Source organism: Podarcis muralis, chromosome 6, assembly GCF_964188315.1.
Source record: "Podarcis muralis chromosome 6, rPodMur119.hap1.1, whole genome shotgun sequence".
Classification (NCBI taxonomy): Eukaryota; Metazoa; Chordata; class Lepidosauria; order Squamata; family Lacertidae; genus Podarcis; species Podarcis muralis.
Window position 1 is genome coordinate 25,528,765 of NC_135660.1, and position 21,974 is coordinate 25,550,738.

Below are 21,974 nucleotides of genomic sequence, written 5' to 3' on the forward strand. Positions count from 1 at the left end.
CCTGTCCCACGTTCCAACTAACCACATTTCTTAAACGTTGGTGCACAGCCACCACGCTAGACCTTCATACCTTTTTAATAGCAGTTCTCACAGTACTACTACTACTACTACTACTAATAATAATAATAATAATAATTTATTATTTATACCGTGCCCATCTGGCTGAGTCCCCCCAGCCACTCTGGGCGGCTTCCAACAAAACACTAAAATACAATAACCTATTAAAGATATCTGAAGAAGTGTGGTATCTGAAGAAGTGTGCATCTGAAGAAGTGTGGTATCTGAAGAAGTGTGCATGCACACGAAAGCTCATACCAAGAACTAACTTAGTTGGTCTTTAAGGTGCTACTGGAAGGAATTTTTTTTGTTTTGACTATGGCAGACCAACACGGCTACCTATCTGTAACTGGAACTATGGAAGGCACCACATTGAGCCGCATGAAATGGAAGAAAGGTATCTGAAGAAGTGTGCATGCACACGAAAGCTCATACCAAGAACTAACTTAGTTGGTCTTTAAGGTGCTACTGGAAGGAATTTTTTTTGTTTTGACTATTAAACATTAAAAGCTTCCCTAAACAGGGCTACCTTTAGATGTGTTCTAAAAGTTTGGTAATTATTTTTCTTTTTGACATCTGGTGGGAGGGCGTTCCACAGGGTGGGTGCCACTACCGAGAAGGCCCTCTGCCTGGTTCCCTGTAACTTGGCTTCTTGCAGCGGGGGAACCGCCAGAAGGCCCTCGGCGCTGGACCTCAGTGTCCGGGCAGAACGATGGGGGTGGAGACACTCCTTCAGATATACTGGGCCGAGGCCGTTTAGGGCTTTAAAGGTCAGCACCAACACTTTGAACTGTGCTCGGAAACGTACTGGGAGCCAGTGTAGGTCTTTCAAGACCAGTGTTATGTGGTCTCGGTGGCCACTCCCAGTCACTAGCCTAGCTGCCACATTCAGGATTAGTTGTAGTTTCCGGGTCACCTTCAAAGGTAGCCCCACATAGAGTGCATTGCAGTAATCCAAGCAAGAGATAACTAGTGCATGCACCACTCTGGCAAGTGGGCAGGTAGGGTCTCAGCCTGCAAACCAGATGGAGCTGATAAACAGCTGACCTGGACACAGAATTCTCATTACATTCCTTGATGTAGGATTCAACTCCCTGGCTTATTCACACCATTTGCTCTTCATATCCTATTGTATAAGCTTCCAGTCTCTTAGGCAGAGGCTTCTATCCTTCCAGCATTTATTATTATTATTTTAAAAACAACGAAGAGTTGTTTTTTCTTCTTCTTTTGTCTTGTTTTTTTATTATGGGGGGAGCACACTGACCATCCCACCACTTCAACCCAACCTGAAGGCATAGTTCAGATCTAAACAATAATAGCGAAGTTGCTGATATCAATATAAAGAATCCAAAAGTTGCTGGTATCAATATAAAGAAAGCTGTTAACAACCATATATTGTGGAATGCGGCAGGTGGAATTTGTCCTGTAGAATCTTTGTTAGATGAATGGCCAGCAGTCCATCATAAAAGTATAATGTGTTTTTGCCCTCTAGCCACACAAAGTCTTTGCGTCAGTTTTTTCAAAAAATGCTATGTCCCGATGTTTTCCTTTATTCCATTTGTATTTATATGCAGCACTCTCACACATATCAGGGCAGTGCAAAGCAATACAAAGCACATTTTAGAAACCATTAAAAGCAGTACAGCACAATCGTTAAGATGATTGGCTACTCAAGAACATTTTAAACAATGGCACAGGCTAGTTGGCATTAAAAGATCTTCAAAGCACGAAAGGCGAAAAGCTAGCAAGCCTGTCAAATCTCTGCTGAAAGAATGTCCCACAGCATGGGGCTGGTGACATTAAATGCCTGAATTCCAGTGGAGGCGTGTTGTGCTTCTGTAAGACATGGCTCTGTAAGGTTGGACAACCAACTTTATGCAAGCTGGCCGAAGTGACTGCTTGCCCTGTTCTTGGGTTCAGCTATTCACCTGTAAAATGAAAAAAGAGACACATTAATTACATAAAATATAATGTGGGAAGACGATTTTGCTGGTGATGGTGATGATGAAGATGATGAAGAAGAAGAATTTTAAACGTTGTAACTCTAGAAATGCTCCAAACGTCACAAAAGGGTCGCAGCTAATGATTCAAGGGGCTGCTGACTCCCAACCTGCTGACCAAGGGGATATCGGAAAGCATCAATATATCTTGGAGACCACAGATAAAAAGGTAGGTCTGCTGGTTAAAAACTGAGGCCTTCTTGCTGTGTTTAAGAGTGGTCGCAAGCAACCAATACATTTTCCTATTAAGCATATTTGCCCAACAGTACTGATCCACTCTTCTGGATCAGTCTTTCTGGGCTAGCTGCCCGCATCTTATTCATATCTGCTCTTCATAGCTAAAGGCAGTTGTGGTTCTGGATAAGGCCATGTATGACTGTGTGTGTGTGTGTGTGTGTGTGTGTGTGTGTGTGTGTGGAATGACATACCTCGGGTTACGAACACTGCGGGTTGTGCGTTTTGGGGTTGAACCCAGAAGTACCGGAACGGGTTACTTCTGGGTTTCGGCACCCGCGCATGTGCAGAAGCTCAAAATGACGTCACGCGCATGTGCAGAAACGCCAAATCATGTCATGCGCGTGCACAGACGCGGCGCTTCAGGCTGCTAACGCTGTGGGTTACGAACGTGCCTCCCACACGGATCACATTTACAACCCGAGGTATGACTGTACTAGACATTGAAGAAGAAGAAGATTCCACCTAAACATTAGGAAGGACTTCCTGACAGTAAGAGCTGTTCGACAGTGGAATTTGCTGCCAAGGAGTGTGGTGGAGTCTCCTTCTTTGGAGGTCTTTAAGCAGAGGCTTGACAACCATATGTCAGGAGTGCTCTGATGGTGTTTCCTGCTTGGCAGGGGGTTGGACTCGATGGCCCTTGTGGTCTATTCCAACTCTATGATTCTATGAAATCGCTGCCTCCCACATCACCCATCATTTCTCTCCTGCCAGTAGGTGGCAGTGCTACAGGGACGTAAAACCCAGTGGTGACGAGGCTTAGATCCCTGAACTTACTAGTATTTTGACTTCCTCTGTATCTGGATCAGCTTCCCATGTCCTGAATCTCCAGTGTACCAGGGGAACCTGATGTGTGCCCCCACATGAATTACAGAGAAATGAGCCAAGTCTTGCTGCAGCATGGCCAAGCATCTTCTTTTTTCAGAAAATTCCACCCACGATCCATTTTTTAGCCAATGCAAATGTTGCTTTCTGAACATCTGTACACGACAAGCCACTTGGAATCCTGCCTGTCCCATGTGAATGTACACAAGTGCCCCTCCAGGTTGGCATGTCTGGAACTGATTACATCCAGGCTTTTTCCTACAGCTGCATTCTATGAAATGGTTGCATGGAGGCCTTGACACAGGGTTAATTTATTTCTGAGATGATAAATTCCCCTCATTTTTAGAGGGGGGGGCGCGTTCTGGAGTTTCTTTGAAAGAGCTTCAATGTAAAAACCTCCAAAAGGTAGCAGAGAAAACCCTAGTTTTGACTGAAGAAATTTAGGAAGACCACAAATTAGAGCAGAGGGCACAGGTAGGGAAGAGAGACTCTCAGGTGCACAGGGAAATGGTTTAGTAGGCCCAGAGCATTTTGACAAAAAAATGATAATAATCTTCTTCTGGGTGTTTGTGGTGCGTGGGTGTGGGTGTGGGTGTGGGTGTGTATGAAATGTCTAAAAGACTTGAAAAAGATCAGATAAAATTTTCTGAAAATATCTTTTTACACATTTTATAGCCTCTTATTCCTCTTTTTAGACATTTTTATTGGATCTTTTCCAAGCCCTTCAGACATTTCAGTATATATATATATCCTCTCACCCAGGACATGCCCTTGGAGGTGCCAGTGCAAGCAGATCCAGCTCACTCACAGGAGTGCCTGCCTGCTTGCCCAGTTCCGTTGCTTGGGATGAGAACTATGTGAGTGACTGTGAGCCCATCCCACTCTTCAAAAGAGAAACCATGGGGGTGTGTCAGGGAGATAACCTATTAGTTTGTGCCAACGCTATTTTTCTAGAAAAAGAGGTGCTAGAACTCATCGTGAACGCCTCCCTTCTTTTCTTAGAACGGCAATGGCGCCCACCAGAGAGGTGCCAGAACTGACTTTCGGTGAGCTCTGGCTGGAGAAAAAGCCCTAACCATGCATCTTGGAACCCTGTTTCTGTGTAGCCCATCAGCTAATTATGTTTAAACCATGTAATGGCTTGTGGTATAAAGCATTCGGGAATAATCAGCTGAGAAGCCGAGTACCATGTCTGAGAGTAGGAGCTGGGGCAATATTTGCTGCGTCTCTTTTCCTCTTCCCCTTCCCCTGCACTCCAGCACTTCTTTAAAATTTGCTCCAGATAATTAGGGACACTTCAGAACAAGGTAGGAAGTGGCATTGGCGGGGAGTGGAACCTCAAGGAGTAACTGGCAAAATTTCCCTCCCCTTAACAATTATATTTACTGGATCAAAAGCACTTCCATGGGTACAAGGACACCAAATGGACCTTCCTTCCTTCCTTCCTTCCTTCCTTCCTTCCTTCCTTCCTTCCTTCCTTCCTTCCTTCCTTCCTTTGCTGTAGTATGTTTATTATGTGATGTCACTAGTGATTTAAATGTTTACTTGCCACACTCATGCCTTTGCTTTTGTTTGGTTTTGCTTGTGCCTCACCCTGCCTACAAATGCATGCCCACTGCAAATCAGCTGACTGCTAGCTTTTACTAATGAGCCAGTGCATTAGGTTTGCAACCTTATTTCATCACACAGAGAGAGAGAGAGAGAAAGAGACAAAAATACTTTCATCTTTAACCACAAGCAAAATAAAGGAAGAAGCTGATGAAGATCTCTGACAAGTGATGCAGCCTGGCTTCTCTAACTGATGTCACAGTTCCTGTGGCCAAAAAAGAAACATGTTTGTTGCTAAGCAACACTATGTATATATTTCACTTGCCTGTTCCCACTTGGGATTTAACATATGCATTTTCACTTTCATCTCTGATGCATAGTTACATTTGTTTGCTTTGAGTGCCAAGATGAATGGAAACTGTCCAGTATAGGATATGCAAAAAGTACTGAAAGCTCAGGGGAAGATTTACCAACCTGAGCCATTGTTCTGCAGTGTAGTTTCAGTGAGAAACCTACTGAGTGCCATTCACCAGTGGCTGAGCCAGTTTCTCCATTGAGAAAAGATGCTGGGATTTATGTTTAAAAGGACTACTGGTCCCCAAAGGTGCTGCCAATGGAGCCAAGGGACTTGGGCTTGGATTGATTTACCTCTGATGCAGTCAAAGGGAGCATAGCTGCAACTCTAAGCATGCTAATAGAGGATAACTTCCATTCAAAAGTCTTTCAGATTGGTGTATAAACACTACTTGAATTTAATTGGATTGTGGATGTGTTCTAGGTAATGGGATATTTTGACTCATTTAATCACCTTCTTTTTAAATGTCAACTTTTCCAGACCTTATCCCTGTTGAATTTTGTATATTAATCTCATGTTGCTGATGAAACTTCCTTGTTGAAAGCAATGACACGTGTGCCCCCACTCCACACTTTTTGTCCCATACCCCCAAACACATACCCCTTTTTCAATTTATTTAGACCAATAGCATGTACAACATGTGTTTTAAATGCATCAGGCAGGAGAAACGGAACAGAAAAACAGATATCAGTTATGATAAGCAACATTATGAAGTTATAAAATACTGTACACTAAAACGTGAAACCCTAGATACCTTAAAAGCACTTTAAAAAAAGAAGAAGTCCAGTAACAAATTTTACTTAGTGGAATTCCAAGGGAAATGATTCGTTATTTTTTCACGTTTAGTCACAATGTGCTCTCAGTAATTAAATGACAAGATCTGGCACAGGATTTTCTAAACAAAAGCCCATGTTATGATGAAAACTAAAGGGATATAAGCAGCTTCCTTCTAGGTTTACTATTGTCTCTATTAATAAGCATTAAAGAGAGAGAAACACTGGAGGAATTCTCCCAGTGTACATGGTTTGAATTTTACTATGCTTTTCAGATTAGTTTAATTTCCCACTGGAAGTTGGCTCTTCATAAATATTGGCCTAGGATTATAATCATGTAAGACAAAACTATTGTGTTTGGGCTGTTCTTGTCCGTTCCCATTTACTACTAATATGCAGAACTTGAAGCTTCAGACACGGGACCCAAGCATTCAGCAAGAAAGCCATCACGACAAATGCTGGTCTCTGATATCACTTGGAAATGCATAATAAAAATATGTTGTTTTAACTTCACAGAACATCTTAAAATACTAAGCAAATTGACAATTGCAGACTCTCCCCCTAAAAAATAAATGAAATAGAAGACACTAAAAGATTTCCCAACAACTAATCCAGAATGCGGTAGCTAGACTGGTGACTGGGGGCAGTTGCCGAGACCATATAACACCAGTCCTGAAAGACCTACATTGACTCCCAGTAAGTTTCCGAGCACAATTCAAAGTGTTGGTTTTGACCTTTAAAGTCCTAAACGGCCTCGGCCCAGTATACCTGAAGGAGCGTCCCCACCCCCATCGTTCTGCCCGGACACTGAGGTCCATCGCCAAGGGCCTTCTGGCGGTTCCCTCACTGCGAGAAGCAAAGCTACAGGGAACCAGGCAGAGGGCCTTTTCGGTAGTGGCACCCACCCTGTGGAACGCCCTCCCATCAGATGTCAAAGAGATAAACAACTACCTGACATTTAGAAGACATCTGAAGGCAGCCCTGTTCAGGGAAGTTTTTAATGTGTGACATTTTAATGTATTTTTAATCTTTATTGGAAGATGCCCAGAGTGGCTGGGGAAGCACAGCCAGATGGGCGGGGTACAAATAATAAATTTTATTATTATTGCTGTTGTTGTTGTTATTATTATTATTATTATTATTATTATTATTATTCCCAGCCCAGCATTCTAAGTTTTGCACAAAAACTAATGTAACCATGTAAGGCACGTGGGTGGCGCTGTGGGTTAAACCACAGAGCCTAGGACTTGCCGATCAGAAGGTCAGCGGTTTGAATCCCCGCAATGGGGTGAGCGCCCATTGCTAGGTCCCTGCTCCTGCCAACCTAGCAGTTTGAAAGCACGTCAAAGTGCAAGTAGATAAATAGGTACTGCCCCGGCGGGAAGGTAAACGGCGTTTCCGTACGCTGCTCTGGTTCACCATAAGTGAAATCATTACTGAGGTTCCTGAGTTGTCCCACTCTCCATATTCTCCCAATCTGGCCCCACCAGATTTCTTTCTTTTTCCAGAACTGAAATCTGCACTGAAAGGGCAGTGATTTCCCAACATTTCACATGTCCAAGCTGCTGTGACGAGGAAACTGAAAGCAGTACAAAAAAGAGGACTTCTCCAGAAGTTTCCAACAGTTCTATGAACGTTGTCAATGGTGCATTGTATCAGAGGGGGCCTACTTTGAAGGCCTGTAAGGTATGTATGTTTGAATATTTCTCGCTGTCCGATTTCTGTGACCATTCACCAAACTTTCCGGTCACACCTTGTAGCATTAAAAAGAAAGAAAGAAAGAAAGAAAGAAAGAAAGAAAGAAAGAAAGAAAGAAAGAAAGAAAGAAAGAAAGAAAGGCTCATATATTCAGTTGTGGAATCCCACTTGTACAAAGGACTTCTGCTTGCTCAATTAGGACTTCCTGCCCCTCCTTTTTCTCCTGCCTGTCCTGAGTGGCCCTGGGTAGTTGGGGGGGGGGTGCAAAGCAAATTGCATGGAGTATGGAAGGCTGCAGAAAGGAGGAAGTTAAAGGGAATCTCTTTGAGTCTGCTGGTGTGACATTGAATCTCGCCATTTATGCAGACATGTTCATAGATCATAGGACTGTAGAGTTTGAAGGGACCCCAAGGTTTGTCTAGTCCAACCACCTGCAATCAATCACCAGCATCAATCACAGCAATGGATGCAAATATATTTGAAACTGCCTTTTACCAAGCCAGACACTTGAACCATTAGTTCCATATTGCCTACCCCAGCTGCCAGTGGCTCTCAAAGGCTTCAGTCCAAGGTCTTTTCCAGTACTCATGTCTGTCTGCGGTCCTTTTTAGCTGAAGATGCCAGGGAATGAATTTGGGACTGCCAGCATATAAAGCACATGCTCTATCGCTGAACTGTGATATGTATGCACATACAAAAAAACCATCTTCCCATTACAGCCCAGCCCTTTGCTACTGTCTGGGTCTATCCAGCATATACAGAAATGAAAGAGAAAATTCTAAGTGTGTCAAGACTGGCCACTATTGGAAGCAGAACACTAGCTAATGTAGCAAAGCAATCCTTACCCTTTTAGAATATGACTTTCAAGCAGACTTCACACTGCAGAAATTAAAAACTTATATTTATAGGAATTCTGCATTTTCTTTTGTCCAGAAATCATTGCATTCAACACTTATTTGTTGAGAACAAGAACTCAGTTTTTAAAAACAAAGACGGCTAACGACCATTCCTGCCAATCCGTATTGCTAGACAGAGGCTGCTCTTATGTAGGGGATAAAGTCACAGAGTTTACAGTACACAGAGATTTGCTGAGATTTGCCATTTAGGCATGCAAATCAGATTGTAGCCTAAAGCCATGAGAGATTTGTGCTTAAACCATCTCCAAAATTTGGAATGCATTAAACAGTGACAGCAGCTTCAGAGTTTAATTTTGGATGTGCCAGTTTTTTACTCCAGCCCGGTTTTACTAGAGGATAGCTATTCTTGGTCACAATTTTTTGGGGAAAGGAAAGCTGGAATCAGTACTGGTATAATTTAAACAAAGTCATTTGGTGGTACTTTCCATGGATAGAGACAACTGAGTTTTTATAATAAGCAGTTGGGCATTTATGAACACTATTATAATGGGGGGGGGTGAGGGAGCCTGGTGGGTTACTTCTGCATTTTGCTCAGACTTTGCAAAGCCCCACAACTGCTGCTCCGCTGCTCTGTATAGTTTACATTTGTGTAGAGCCAATTTAAATGTTCAATAGGCAGTATTGTACAGTCTGTTTCATTTACAGATATCATAGGTGGGGAATTGCTTGTTTGAAAGGAGAAAGTTCTTTCTGATGCTTAGTCGGAATCTCCTTTCTTGTAACTTGAAGCCATTGGTTTGGATCCTACCCTCTGGAGCTGGAGAAAACGAGTGTCCTCCATTTTCCATGTGACAGCCCTTAAGATATTTGAAGGTGGCTATCATATCTCCTCTCAGTCTCCTCTTTTCCAAGCTACCATACAATTCCCTCAACTGTTCCTCATAAGGCTTGCTTTCCAGACCCTTGATCATCTTGGTTGTCCTCTTGTACACACCTTCCAGCTTGTCAATAGCCTTCTTAAATTGTGGCGCCCAGAACTGGACACAGTAATCCACATGTGGTCTGACCAAGGTAGGATACAGTGATGTTGCTTTTGTGCATATGTACACCAAGGCCTGAGGTTCCCCACCCCTGTTCCAGAAGGTAGGCAGAGATAGTGGGCAAAAGAACAGCAAGCCATGACTATTTGTATGCACTTCTTCAAAACTGTTAAGAAAACAGATGCCACTCCCAGGCAAAGGTGGGCAACTTTGTCCTCACCAAACTCTTCCTGGCTGACAGGAGCAAGCCAACATTAAATCACACCAAGCCCATTGAAATTAAGTCTCTATTATTAGCAAAACCAGGATCTGCACAAGAGCCTCAGGCCTAATGAGCACAGCAACTCATCTCCATGACGTTTTGCACCCGTGAAGCGGTTGCCGAGACTAAAAGTTTCTGCCTTCCCACAGCCGGCTGTGTCTCCTCCTCTCCAGGGTTTTCTACAAGCAATCAGAGACTGTGCCTGTGTGCCTGTCTTTGCTCCTTCTGCTTCATGCCTCTCCTAGTTCTAGGAGACCAGGGGGGGAGGGAAGCTTCTCACAGCAGGAAGGGGAGACCCCTGTGTCTCTTCACAAGCCTGACCCATCTCTGCTTCTTGGCCTCCCTCATCCCACTCTCCTGCTTCTGATTCTGGACTTCTCTCTGCCACAGACTCTTCCCAAACCGTAAGTGCTGTTACGTCTTCAGCTTCCGACACCAGCTCCTCCCTCTTTTTGTCTGACCACTCATTGTTGTCCCACCACCACTCCCCGTGCTCTGAGCCTTCTTCCCTTGGGGGTTCTGTAGCTGGTTGCTCCCACCATTCCTCTCCATCCAACCAGTCTATGACTTTCTATTTATTTATTTATTTATTTACTTACTTACTTACTTACTTACTTACTTACTTACTTATCTGCATATTATTTGTACTCGCAGCCCCACCTTTCACTGAATGAGTTATTATTCTGCCTACAAAAGACTACCACCACTTCCCTTCTGAGCATAATTCCTGCCCTCCCCTCTTTTTAAGAGCTCTGAAATATTCACTTCAAATATTTGGTCTAAATCACAGAGCCTAGGGCTTGCCAATCAGAAGGTCGTCGGTTCAAAACCACAATGGGGTGAGCTCCCATTGCTCGGTCCCTCCTCCTGCCAACCTAGCAGTTCAAAAGCACGTCAAAGTGCAAGTAGATAAATAGGTACCGCTCCAGCGGGAAGGTAAACGTGCGCTGCTCTGGTTCGCCAGAAGTGGCTTAGTCATGCTGGCCACATGGCATGGAAGCTGTATGCCGGCTCCCTTGGCCAGTAAAGCGAGATGAGCACCACAACCCCAGAGTCGTCCGCGACTGGACCTAATGGTCAGGGGTCCCTTTACCTTTTTAATCCTGATTCCTTTCTCTCAATACTCTGCCATTTGCAGAACTAAGTCAAGCTAACATACTTGTTGGCATGTATTCCAGTGGAAGTCCCATGGACTTCAGTGGACTTCTCAAAATGTGGGCAAGCTTTTGCAGTCAACTGCGGTAAGACATGCAGAATGCACCAAGAAATGATATCTCGTGGTTTTTATATACACTCGCATAGCACACATAAATGCATACTCTGAATACAGAAGATTCTTGATCCTTCCTCATGCCACAATATAAAATAGTTATATTATTACTGGGAAAATCCTACTAGGGAGGTACTTGAACCATATATAGCAGGGCTTACAGGTTGCAGGGAGATGCTTTCTTTTTGTTTTAGACAGACATGACACAATCCTTTAGATCTGGCTTTTATGTTGGGATAAGGAACGAATGGAGAAAAATACAATTAAGGCTACGCAAATCTCACACCCCAATTGTAAGCAATGCTAACATTGAGGCCCAGAATAGGATTTTTTTATTATTTTTTATCTGCATCTGCTTTGCCTTTTAAAATAAAATCTCGCTCAGCCTTAGGAAAATATTCATGAGCTAAAGCTGGCAATAGAAAAATAATTATTTGAAAAACATTCTATGAGGAGAGTTGTGTGCTTCCCTACTGGATGCCAGTTAAAATGAGCTAATTTGTTTTACCAGTAGCTTAAGAAAACCCCAGCACAGCAGCACGACAATTATATCCAGGTGCAAGGACTTAATTCAAGCAATTCTAGGTGGATCTTTCCAGTCTGCTCTATGGGCCCCATCCCCAGCAGCAGACAGGAACAGATGCCCTTGAAAACGCGATCCAGCCAGTCCTTCAATATTGAGCTTGAAATGCTTTCAGAAGGAGCTGGGGAGCTGTGTGTGTGTGTGTGTGTGTGTGTGTGTGTGTAGGAAGTGATGTTCTTCTAGCCAATAAATCAATTAAAACATAAGGAAGAAATACCAGTGCTGCAAGTGAAAAGTGAATCTAAGTGAATCAATTTCCTTTCTCCCTTGGATTCATTCCTATTCTCAGCATAAACGCAAAATTTGAAATTCTGTGGCACATTTTTTTTTTTAATGTGCTGAAAATCCTCCAATCTCTTATTCTGGAGTGTCATGGTTTCTTTTAGTGGGTACATTCAGGAATCAAATCTGAGCACTGTATGTTTAACAAACAGAATAAAAAGTAAACTATTCAATTTGTTCTTGGACAATTTTAATACAGTGGCTGAACGCACTCCTCCCAAAAGCTTAGCTGCATGTATTGGGTGACAGCAAAAGGAAGATAGTGGCTGTTTTCAGCTACATAGTTACTGTTATTTGTTAGGCATCTCACTTCTGTGGATTAGATGCATCAGTATCCAGTCCTTTTCTCATACGGCTGACTCCAGTTTGTGAAAGTTTCCACGAGGCCAAAATGGCACATAAGATGCTGCTTGAGGAAGTGGGAAGAGATTTGGCTGCTGCTTATTTGTTGAAACCACCCTTCATCCCACCCCATAGGATCTCAGGGCAGTGAACAAGCAGATTGGAACAACCACGTAAAGCGTTAGCTTAAAACATAAGCAAAGTTAAATTTAAAACAGTTCAACAGTGGTCATACTAATAAGCACACCCAAGCTACAGACCTCCTTCACATGTCTGTGTGAAAATCTGTTTTAAACCAATGCCTGATGTACAGGTAGGGAATGGGAGCCAAGATCTCAGAATTTGTCCTATGCCACTTGGCAGGGGCGTAGCTAGCTGCTCCAGCACCTGGAGCAGCGTGGGCAGGGGTATCCGTGCATGGGGGCACTGTGGCGATCTGCACAATGGGGGCAGGGTGAGCTGCCCACAGGGGTGCCGCGGCGATCCGCCCATGGAGTCCACTGGCAGACACAAGTCCCATGCTGCTGTTTTGGGCAGCGAGGGGCCTCTAGCCACCACCTCACTCCCAGGAAAGACATGTGGCTTGGGCACGCTGCAGGCCAAGCCCCACAGTAAGTGCCACTGCCCGTGGTGTGCCTTTTTTCACCCCCTCAGGGATGACACCCAGGGTGAATCGCACCCACCACACACCCCTTCCTACGCCCCTGCCACTTGGACTTACATTCACTAGCAATATATTCAAATTCCATGTTTTTCCAGCCCATCGTACTTATTAGAGAGTGCCAGTTGCCATACGAAAGGGGCAAGCCTAATCACTGGCTTTCCAATAGCAGTGTAGTCCTGAACTATATTCTCTTACAAACATGTTCCAGCTTCATTTGGCAGTTCCCTCTCTGTCTCTCAGATTGTTTTTAAATCACAAATTAACATTCCAGCCATTTACAGTATTTATGGCCTGGCTGTTCTGAAATGATTACATACCACCTTACCTCCCCAAACCACAGAATTGCTGGCTCCAGGCCTGACTCCATTGTATTATTGCACTTTAAGGCTAAAACGTTGATTGAAATATTATCTACACTGATTGTAAACCCAATGCATTTCACATCTCTTGTTGGCTTGCTGACAAATAGACTATTAAGGCGCTTAATAGGAGTCAGTCAAAAAACTTGGATAAACCTGGCCAGTTACCTAGCTCCAATCTAATTTTTCCAAGGTCTGCTTGCAAAATCCCTGTTCTAAGCTACCTAGCAGAGGAGACTTGGTAATGTTATCTTAATTAATATGCAAGGAACCTGCAATGCTTTTCATGAGGTAGAGGTGCTGAGCTGTAATTTTGCTTTGGTCTTGCAAGTTCAGTTGACCTCGGGGACATAACGAGGCTCCTTTTAATCATAAAATATAGTATTCTATTATTTTTCTAATTTTACAGGTAGAGAAACAGAAACTGGCTGCTATACACTGGATTTTCTCTTTTGCACACTTTCCTGAGCGTAAGCCCTATTGAAAGCAGTGGGACTTGCTTCTGAGTAACAATGCATAGGATTGCACGGCATATGGGCAAGGGCAAATTATTATCGAAACCTTTACCATGCAAATCTGTTAACACCTGAATAACACAACCCCTGATGCTATTTACATATAATCAAGGTAGCAGGTGCAATTTGCATAATCAGAAATGCTAAGCTGGAGTGTAGTGGATGCTTCCATACAGAGAACTTTCAGAGTGTCTGGCTCACAGATTCAGCACAACTGATACCCACAAGCCAGATGAGGGCAAGGCTGGTTCCTGTGATGGACACCATCAGTCCAAATGGCAGAGAGGTTGGGGGAGCTAGCAGGACCAGTACAGATGGCACAGTCCAGAGAATCAGTAGCACAAACTCTTGCATTACTTGGCACATCTTCCTTGCGATGTACAACACGCCCCCCCCCCCTTCCCGCCCTAATTCTGGTGTAACACTACAGTGCTAAATCAGCCGTGGGGAAGCAGCCGTCTGGAGGTTGCCATAGTTATTGATTCTGTCCCATCATTACAAGGGAAATAGTTAATGGTTGGCTAGCTAGGCCAATATGCTGACAACAGTAGTCCAGATGTGATAATAGGACGCTACCACACCAGACTTGGGGGAGCAGGTTTGCTGCTGGAGATTTTGCTTTGTTTTCCTCAGATGGACAAAGCATTAGTTAACGGTGGTATTCCAGATTTTGCACACAGGCTGTGATACTGATTTCCGTGGATTTTAAATGTCTTCATATTGAATGATACAGCGGTAAGCCAGACAGATGACAGGTTGAAATCCTTCGTGCGTGCACGCACACACACACACACACACACACACGCATCACTTACATCCCATTGGACCTCTACGTCTACATACAGGTTTTTTGTGGGATTAAAACAGCCACACCAACAAAGAGATACACAGCTACTGTGATAGCTTTCAAGCCAGTGAGGTTAGGATTTATTTTTTTTATTGCTTCCATGGTAGCAGTAATATAATTTTACACACTAAATGTTCACACAGAAAGGTCCTAAAAGTTCTTTATATTGCAGATTTACAGGCAAGCCCCGCCAAACTCCGACGGCAACACTTTGTGCTGTTATGATTTTCCCATCTTAACTAGCACTAATGAGAGGTGTACCAGGCAATTCAGATTAAACTAGTGAGTCGTGCTTATTCAAATATAATGTGAGCAATCTGGACATCTTGAAAGCCTGCCAAGATGGGCTCATAAAAAAACCTGCCAAAAATCTGAGTCCTGAGTTCAGCCAAGCATGTGTGGCTGGTTCCCATGAACATTACAAATAAAATTAAAACCAGTTGGAAGCCTTGTTTTTTCTTTCTTTCTTTCTTTTTCTTTCCTAAAGCAACCAAACTCCTTCCCCACCCGAAAGAAATACTTGGGCCTAATAGAACCTGCCCTTTTAAACCACCTCTCTGCACCCAGAAGAAATTTGGAGGATGAACTAAAAAGAGGTTTTTGTTTCAGCTCTTCCCTTCTCTGGATCCTGGTTTCTTGACAAGGGGGGGTGAGGAGGGGGGGAACAGCCAATGGAAACACATTTTTTTCCAAGGGGGATATACATTTCATCCTGGAATCAAAAGCACAGTATTTCACCAGCTCCTAATTTAAAACACACTTTACAGAGGCATATCTTATTCAGCTGAGCCTTTGAAACTGATTTAAGGTGAGAATTAGGAATAAAATATATAGGGCCAAATTTGCTGCCAGATATAAAGGCACAAACACATTACACCGGGTTTAAATTTGTGTCAGATTTTGCTCCCAATTGCTTCAGATTTATAACTCCATTTGGAGAACTGACTTCAGTTGTGTGGCTTGAGACTTACGGCAGTGACAATGAGTGCAGAATGTTCCTTGCAGAGGGAGATTTAAGGTGAAGGCAGCCAAGCCGTTCCTTTTACAGCCAAAGCATTTCCTACAAGTCTTTCAAAGCCCTAGCATAACATGCACAATGATCCTCAGACAATTAGCAATTGTGTGTGTGTGCTTGTTTTTTTTAAAGTAAATAGCAGTCCTAGGTGCATGATCCAGATAGGGGAGTGGGGAGTTAACCCTTCCACACTGCATTCCCAATGCAAATCCCTCCCACAAATATTGCTATTTTCACCAGGATGATCAATATCAGCCACAACTCTGCAGGCTGTTTTCATTCTCCATACTTGCTGGCCTTCCTAAACTTTTATGAACTTATTGAAGAAGCAGGTTGGACACAGAGGGTTGTCTAAATGCCTTAGAACCTGAGGCCCTCCAGATATTGTTGTACTCCATTTCCCATCTATTCGCACCATATGCCAGGGGTCAGCAACCTTTTTCAGCCGTGGGCCAGTCCACTGTCCCTCAGACCATGTGGTGGGCCGGATTATATTTTGGAGTGGGGGGGAAATGAACGAATTCCTATGCCCCACAAATAACCCACAGATGCATTTTAAATAAAAGGACACATTCTACTCATGTAAAAACACGCTGATTCCTGGACCATCCGGGGGCCGAATTGAGAAGGCGATTGGGCCGCATCTGGCCCATGGGCCTTAGGTTGCCTACCCCTGCCATATGCCATGCAGGTTGGGGGGTTGTAGTCCAACAACACATGGAGAACCAAGGGTTTCCTATTCCTGTATTAGAGAATAGAACTTCATACCAGAGCAGAGACACTATAGGAGTCAACAATCCAGTGTTTACAGGTACCAGTGCACCTGCCCGTACCTCTCATGGCACCAGAAAAGTCTCAGTAAATATACCCCCAGCAATGCACAACACACAAGAGACGTTTGCTCTTCCTGCTCAGTTCGCATTTGCACTTGCTTAGCCTCAACTACATTGAACACCCCCACCCTGTTAAATATGCCCACATTTTATTGGATGCAAGGATTGGACATCCATCCACCGCGCCGTCCTCTAAGAGATGTGCAAAACACTTATCTCTGTGAGCAGCAAACAAAGTGGTAGGTGGTGGTGGTGGCTTTTCCCCATAGAGGGGGACATGGCTGCACCATTTTGTGTCCCTGTCTCTTTTTACTGCAGTTTCAGATGCAGCTGCCATTTTGTGTGATGGCACACATCCCAGGGCAGCTGTTTTTTTTTGACTGGCACCCAGGGCACTGTCTCAGAATGCCAAATGTGCCCGCTAGCCCAAAACGGTTGGCACCCCCTGGTGCACGACTCTGACATGGTAAGCTGAAAACCTACATGAACATGCACACATACAGTGGACGCTTGGGTTGCAAACGTGATCCGTGCGGGATGCATGTTCGCAACCCGCAGCGTTCGCAACCTGGGTTGCAATTCAGCACTTCTGTGCATGCACAACTGCCAAAGCCCGGAAGTAACCCGTTCTGGTACTTCCGGGTTTCGGCGGGTGCGTAACCCGAAAAAACGCAACCTGAAGTATGACTGTATTGGTTACACAATGTTCTAAATCAGGCATTTCTAAAGTCCATTACAGGGGCCTAATCCAGCCCGCCGGTCGGTTTAATTCTGTCCCTATGGGGTAAAATCCTTAAAAAAACAAAAGGTCAACAACTTTGGTCAGCCCTTCACTTCATCAAATCTGGCCCTCTTTGAAAAAAGTTTGGACACCACTGTTCTAAATCAATGTACTATATAGGCTTCAATGGGATTAAAGGAGCCCTAACTGCATGCAACACTGTAACCTCAAGAGAGACTGGTTTCAAACTTCCCACTATTCAAAAACATAGTTGCCCCATCCAACAGGCCTTCCAGATCTTTTCTGTGCAGGACATGTGAGGAAGCATGCAATTCAGCATGCTGTGTGTGCAGGCCCCAAGCAGATTTACATATAAGCTAAATTAAAGGGGGGGGGAAAATGGATGTATATTCCCAAAATACAGTCATACCTTGGGTTACAGATGCTTCAGGTTGCATTTTTTTGGGTTGCGGACAGCCAATACCCGGATGTACCAGAACGGGTTACTTCTGGGTTTCAGCGGTCGCACATGCGCAAAAGCGCTAAATTGGGCTTTGTGCAGATGTGCCGAATCGCAACCCGAATCGCAAGACGTGCCGCTGCGGGTTGCAGATGCTGCAGGTTGCAAACATGCATCCCACACAGATCACATTCGCAACCCGAGCGTCCACTGTATAAGATAAAAGACAAATAAAATAAAACTCACATACAGCAACAGTGTTTTGTGTTGTGTAGGCTCCTATGATGTAAGTAATGGGCCTTCTCCCTAAAATATCAACGGTTTGCTCATTTCCTTATATAGGGTGCCTACATTCTGCATGCGCAAATGGCTTTAGATACCTATTAGGTCCATAAATTACCATATAACATACAATCAACACAAAAAAGCAACAATTTGTTGTAAGCTACCTTCAGTAGCTTAGGGCCTCATCAAACCTAAATCTGGCCCTGGCCCCAAGGCATGTGTGCATGGTGTTAGCACGCCCACCCCCACCCCCCAGCATGTGCACATGACATCCGCATGCCCCTGGATTGTGTGCGTCAGCATGCTGTGGGATGTGTGTGCACGACACAAACGTGCCGCAGGCCATGCTTATGTGTCATGCAGATGCCTGGCAGTTTGTGTGCATGATGCAAGCATGCCCCACAGCATGCGCGCACGGATGCCACAAAACTTTGAAGGGGCCCAGCCCATTCATTGAAAATATTTGGGGAGGCCTGCCCCCCTCTACTGGGTGCACCTTCTCTCTCCAACAAGTGCAAAGCAGACACAGAAAACTCCAACTCCAACTCTATCCAGATACAACTGAGCCCAGAATTGCCTACTGACTGAATTGTATACCAGGGATGAGCAAGTAACCTGCACAGGCTTAGGCCTTCTTTACGCTTTCAGCCAAACAAAGCAATTAAATTATGAGGTGGAATAATGGAGTGTACCAGTTTATGTACTCCAATTTATGTAAGTTTATTCTGAACGTCCTGGCATGAAACCCCTACTGCATTTATAAACAAACAAACAAAGATGTTCCAATCCTGCCTGCTTTCTGCTGTGCTAATTTTCTGTTTGGAAGGTGTGTGTTTTTTTCATTATTACTTTTATGTAGCAAAGCATTGAAAATGTGATCCCTCCCTCCTCCTGATGTCTGAAATGGAACAGTTCATTCTACCACCTCAGACTTCTGCCACATTGCCACATCATTCTGATGTCTGCGTATACCAGGCCTAAGGTCCAAAGATTTATTATTATTTCTGTTGTTGTTGTTGTTGTTGTTGTTGTTGTTGTTGTTGTTGTTGTTGTTGTTTTCAAGTGCTGATAATGTTCAACAACAGTTTGCATGAGGTCAAAATCAGGCACATGGCTGAAAAGGAACACACAGAATATTTCATTATTTATCCAATACTTTTTTTTCATACCAGTGCTGTTGGTTATGAAAAGGTAGAAAATAACATGTCTGAATATATTGGAAATTTTAAAAAATTCCCTACAGTGCATTTACAACAATAGAAATAGAGTGGTTGTCTTTATTTTGCTTATGCAACTCCTTATATATTTAATTTTTGGGGACTAGAAGCTACAAATGTTTTGTCAAATACTGCAGACAGGAATGTATTTCCTTGTAAAATGCTTCTATTTACTTCAGTCTCGCCCTGCCCTTGGGAGAGGTTTTCCATTTACTTTTGGAGTGGGGAATATAATGTTATATTCTTAAGACGTATTAATAAGACAACAAAATGTACAGTTTGGGACACAAGTATTTAAACATGCATTTTAAAGGGTTTACCCAGAATCCCCCACAACATTAACAACAGAATCACCACTGAAAAAATGGCACTTACAGTTTTCAATTGTTCCTTAGGCAGTGGGTTGAAAAAAAATATTTTTCGAAATATAATTGGAAAACAACTAGAACATTAGTATTCAGTTGAGGAAAGCAGCTTACTGTATATTTTTCCAATGAATTGCAAATATAATTTTAGTATTGTTTAATAAGATGAGTAATTTTAGCTTCAAACACACTGGTTTTAATTTCAGACTTTTTTGCTGTTTGCTTATACTTCATAACAGATAATTACTGATGTAATCATTATTGGTCATTGGCCATTAGTTTGCTTCAGAGCGTGTACCTCGGTGGGCAGTAATTACTGCACAGCCTTCAATAAGATATCATTAACAAAATGAGAAGACCAGAAAAAATATCTTAATTACTGTAAGTGCTGTATTGGTTTCTCCATGGGATAAACAAAGTCAAACAATTAAGATTGCACATGCATTTTCCCAGATTGTATTCTGCAATGCAAAAGGGATGTGGGGTGGGGGGGTGGGCGTAACATGAAGATAAAGACAAATAATGTATCTTTTAAAGTTTGTAATGGGGAATTCTAATGAAAACAATAATGAGCATGAACCATTGGCTCACACCTTTAGCAATTACTCAGTCAAAATTCCCACTGACTCGAGCTGTCATTAGGATATATGTATCAATCTGCCATAACTAACAGAACTTGCATATTATAACAGCCGTAAAGATGCTGCAGCAAGAATTGTAAGCAGAAGTGCAAGGTATTTGGGTAGTTGTGTGGCAAGCTCCTGACCCCCCCGGTATTATTATTATTATTATTATTATTATTATTATTATTATTATTATTATTATTTATACCCCACCCATCTGACTGGGTTTCCCCAGCCACTCTGGGCGGCTTCCAACTGAATATTTAAAGCAATACAGCATCAGAACTTAAAAACTTCCCTAAACAGGGCCAATAAAGACACTTGACAGCAACATAATAATAATAATAATAATAATAATAATAATAATAATAATAATAATAATAATAATAATTTATTATTTGTACCCCGCCCATCTGGCTAGGTTTCCCCAGCCACTCTGGGCGGCTTCCACAAAGACCAAAAATACACTAAAATGTCACACATTAAAAACTTCCCTCAACAGGGCTGCCTTAAGATGTCTTCTGAATGTCAGGTAGTTGCTTATCTCTTTGACATCTGATGGGAGGGCATTCCACAGGGCGGGTGCCACTACCGAGAAAGCCCTCTGCCTGGTTCCCTGTAGCCTCACTTCTCGCAGTGAGGGAACCGTAAGAAGGCCCTCGGTGCTGGACCTCAGTGTCCAGGCAGAACGATGGGGGTAGAGACACTCCTTCAGGTATATTTTAGGTTAATGGGCTAAAAAAGGCAACAACTTTATTGGTTACAGATTGTGAGTGGTATTGGCTTAGGCATTGGACCTAACCAACTACCGGTATATCTGACTCCCGCCCGTCTGTGCGGAGTCCGGGAAGGGTTAACCACCAGTAGGGGGAGTCCTGCTGATGCACATCAACTAGGAGCTCCCCCAGGGCCACCGATAGTGGTCATGCCTTAGGCCCTAGCCTTCCCAGGCTTCGGACAGGGCCAGGCCCCCAGAATCCTTTAACGGAATACCCTTCAATGTGCGGGGGAGGTGATGGCGCTACCTCCCCTCTTCTCTTCTCCAGAAATATCCCAGTGCCTAACCACCAAACCTTACAAAGTTGAGACGATTTGCTATGAGTTAGGCGAAAACCAAGTGGCCAGTGCCCATTGGCCAATTGGAAAAAGTCCTACCAGGCCCCTCAACGACGTCCAACCGAAGTCCATAGCAAGGTCAAGAGATGAAAAAACTACGTGATAAGGACAACTGTGACTTTAAAGAAGAATAGGAACCTTTTACAAAGTACTTAAAAAAACAACAAAATGAGTTGGACTCCATGGCAGGTTTTGAATAAACATACACAAATTTATTTGTTAACATAATAGATGGATAACTTAGAGATTTTCACATTTTTATAATATGCAGAGAACAATATATGTTAATAAACCAGAAAGAGGAACTGAGCGAAATCGTAGGGGGAGGGAGGGGGAATATGTGGGGGTGGGAGGGGGGAAATTGGGGGGGGAATACAATTGTTGAAATAATTTGTTATGTGAAAATAGTCAATAAAATTAAAAAAGAGAGAGAGAGATGAAAAAACCTAAAGGGAGGGAGGGTGGGAAAACCGGAGCAGCTGGAAGCGCGAAAAGCGGTGAGATTCCCGCTGCATCCTGCTTAAATCAAGCAGGCCACACCTCCAGACCAATCGGATTGGTCGCCTGGGCAGTGATGCGGCCGGGAATCCCCCCCCCCCAGTCGCGCAGGGCTGACCACACCCCTGCGCACGTGAAGGGGTTGTGAGTGCCCGCAACTCCACCTCCTCCTAAGGCGGAAGTGGCTTTACATTAACTAGAGCATGGGTAGGCAAACTAAGGCCCAGGGGCCGGATCCAGCCCAATCACCTTTTAAATCTGGCCCACGGACAGTCCGGGAATCAGCGTGTTTTTACATGAGTAGAATGTGTGCTTTTATTTAAAATGCAT

The 21,974-nt window shown here is 43.6% G+C and overlaps 1 long non-coding RNA gene across 1 annotated transcript in view; it reads right to left on the reverse strand.

Moving 5' to 3' along the window:
- Positions 1–120: 120 nt before the first annotated feature.
- The window catches only part of LOC114597857 (uncharacterized), an 88,234-nt gene continuing 66,380 nt past the window's right edge, over positions 121–21,974 (reverse strand). Inside the window, exon 2 of the long non-coding RNA XR_003706910.2 lies at positions 121–1,985. This is a non-coding gene — a long non-coding RNA (uncharacterized LOC114597857). The remainder of the gene's footprint in view (positions 1,986–21,974) is intronic.